Source organism: Odontesthes bonariensis, chromosome 8, assembly GCF_027942865.1.
Source record: "Odontesthes bonariensis isolate fOdoBon6 chromosome 8, fOdoBon6.hap1, whole genome shotgun sequence".
NCBI classification, from domain to species: Eukaryota; Metazoa; Chordata; class Actinopteri; order Atheriniformes; family Atherinopsidae; genus Odontesthes; species Odontesthes bonariensis.
In genome coordinates, this window is record NC_134513.1 from 29761840 (window position 1) to 29764826 (window position 2987).

Below are 2987 nucleotides of genomic sequence, written 5' to 3' on the forward strand. Positions count from 1 at the left end.
TTAATTCTCACACTGAGCAGGGGAAATGAAGTATAGGGGGGAAGACAGATGTAAGAGAAATCTGTAAGAGAAATAGTTCAGGTGTTTTGAGAATGTTTTGTTCAAGAGAAATATTGAGATTGTCCAATCAAAAGGAAACTGAAGCTGCTATTTTTTCTTAAGCACTTTCTTTGTTTTTGAAAACATAATTTAGTTATTTTTTATTTAAACTGCAGCCTCAAAAGGTTATCATGTGTTTCAGTGCTAATAAACCTCTTTGAAATGATTCTAACCTGTATTATTATTTTTTTAAACACAATTTATTCCGATATCGTCATACTGCAAATAGACTGCTTGAGGAAATTTATTTGAACTGGACCTCCTCACAGTTTTCTTGAATAGCCCTGCACTAGACCATCAGGGACAGTGCACACGGTACAGGTTGCAAGACTGTGGTAAACTCTTCCAAACTGGCATATTAAATGGCATAGTGCACTGTGCTGAAGTTGTGAACATTTTAGCCTTAGATGAAAGCAATTGTGCGCATCTGGAGAATGAATCCAAGCAAAAACAAGTTTCACGCTTTAGACTTCTCTCTTATTTCAGGGAGAAATAGAAAGATTCCTGAGTAAGAGTGAGTGTGTCATAGCCCTGCAAGAAAAACAGTTGATAGATGACTACACAAGAGTCTGTCAGGGCATTGGTGGTATAGTGGAGAGAATAGCTGCTTGCCAAGCAGTTGACCCGGGTTCGATTCCCGGCCAATGCATTCTCTGCTCCTTGAATAATCATCTTTCAAATGTACCTTGCTATCTTTTTTTTCCCTTTTACAAAAACACTTGGCTCGTAGGAGTATCAACATGAAGGAGACCACACACAGTTGTGCAAATGAACCAGTACATGTTTATTTAAAGAATAAAAGACAAATCAGTAATGTGACAGCAGCAACGTAGGGAGCACAGAGCTGGCCAGGTCACACCTCCTCCTGTAGGTTTAAAAATGAACACACAACAAACACAGGGAGAACAAAGCTGGACAGGTCACACCTCCTCCTGTAGGTTTAAAAATGAACACACAACAAACACAGGGAGAACAAAGCTGGACAGGTTATACCTCAACCTGTCACTTTGGAAATAGACAGTGTTATTTTTTTCCATTCTACCTTTATCTTAAAGCTTTCTATGATTTTGCCGAAAATCCTGTGTGTTCTTTTATGAATGAGAGTCTGGGAGTGTGACATCCATTTCTCGCATCTAATAAGCTAATTTACCTAATAATATATTAGTGTCTTACAGTAAATGTAGCATACAGAACTCTGTGTTTGATCATCTTGCCTTCACCAACAAAAAGGCTGTCAATTTGGAGGATCAGAACTGTAATACTCTTCCACAAAACAGGTGTTTATACTAACACAGTTTTCATATCTAATCAAAAGTCATTGTGCGTGCGCTCGTCCAGGCCCTCCATCTTGTCCTTGACTCTCCATAGCTCCCCCTCGCCTCGGCTTTGGTTCTCATATCAGCCACCTACAGAAAACATAAACTCACATATACCCACACACATAAAAAAGAAAAAGAGACAAAGAGCATATACAACACGCATCCTTCCAGTGATCTGAGACAGCGACACACTTTAACACACTTTAACACTGACAATCGAGTTTGTACAATCAGGGTCATATTAACAACACACAGGGTCATATTAACAACTCCTTCCCACCATCCACCTGTAGATATACAGTATGTATCTATTATTCTTATGATCCCAAGACTGTGTTTCCTTTACCTAAAGGAAATAGTTACATCATTTGAATGAACACAGGGAACACAGAGCTGGCCAGGTCACACATCCACCTTTAGGTTTAGAAATAGACGGATAACCAACAACTCAGGGAGCACAGAGCTGGACAGGTCACACTCCTACTTGTAGGTTTAGAAATGGACAGACAATAAACAACACAGGGAACACAGAGCTGGGTGTAGGTTTAGAAAGAGAGAGACAACAAACAAAGATAAAGTGCTACAACACTGTTTGTACCAGAGCCCCGTCAGCCAGAACACTTTGCAAACATTGTGCTTGCAGTCTTCTGTTACCGCCTCCTACGACGTGGACGTGGGGTTGGATTTTAGGAGGCAAACAAACATTTTGGAACTATGTACAACTATTTATGTATTATTGTATTTTGTTTGTATGTATGTATGTATGTATGTATGTATGTATGTATGCATGTATGTATGTATGTATGCATGCATTGTGGATGTATGTATGTATGTTTGTATGTATGCATTGGTGGATGTATGTATGTATGTTTGTATGTATGTATGTATGTATGTATGTATGTATGTATGTATGTATGTATGCATGTATGCATGTATGTATGTATGTATGTATGTATGCATGCATTGTGGATGTATGTATGTATGTTTGTATGTATGTATGTATGTATGTATGTATGTATGTATGTATATATGTATGTATGTATGTATGCATGTATGCATGTATGTATGTATGTATGTATGCATGCATTGTGGATGTATGTATGTATGTTTGTATGTATGCATTGGTGGATGTATGTATGTATGTATGCATGTATGCATGTATGCATGTATGCATGTTTGCATGTATGTATGTATGTATGTATGCATGCATTGTGGATGTATGTATGTATGTTTGTATGTATGCATTGGTGGATGTATGTATGTATGAATGTGTGTATGCATGTATGTATGCATGTACGAGCGGCTCGGTGGAAACTGACAGTGTCCCACACTATCACATAGGTGGGAATGGGATTCTCATTTAGCTCTTGACCCTGCTGCTGAACATGCTGCTCAAATAAAATATCTCTTAGACTGGCAAGAAATCTTAGAAGGTGCTGGGTGTTATATGGCCCGAGTGTAACGTGGTGATGAAGAACACCATGGTTGCTGATAGCAGCACAGATTGTGACATTGCCACCTCGCTGACCAGGGACATCAACAATGGCCCGCTGTCCAATCACGTTTCGG

At 39.0% G+C, this 2987-nt stretch overlaps 1 non-coding gene across 1 annotated transcript; it reads left to right on the forward strand.

Moving 5' to 3' along the window:
* Window positions 1–676: 676 nt before the first annotated feature.
* Window positions 677–748, forward strand: trnag-gcc (transfer RNA glycine (anticodon GCC)). Its single transcript has one exon. It is a non-coding gene; the product is annotated as a tRNA-Gly (tRNA).
* The last annotated feature ends 2239 nt before the right edge of the window (window positions 749–2987 follow it).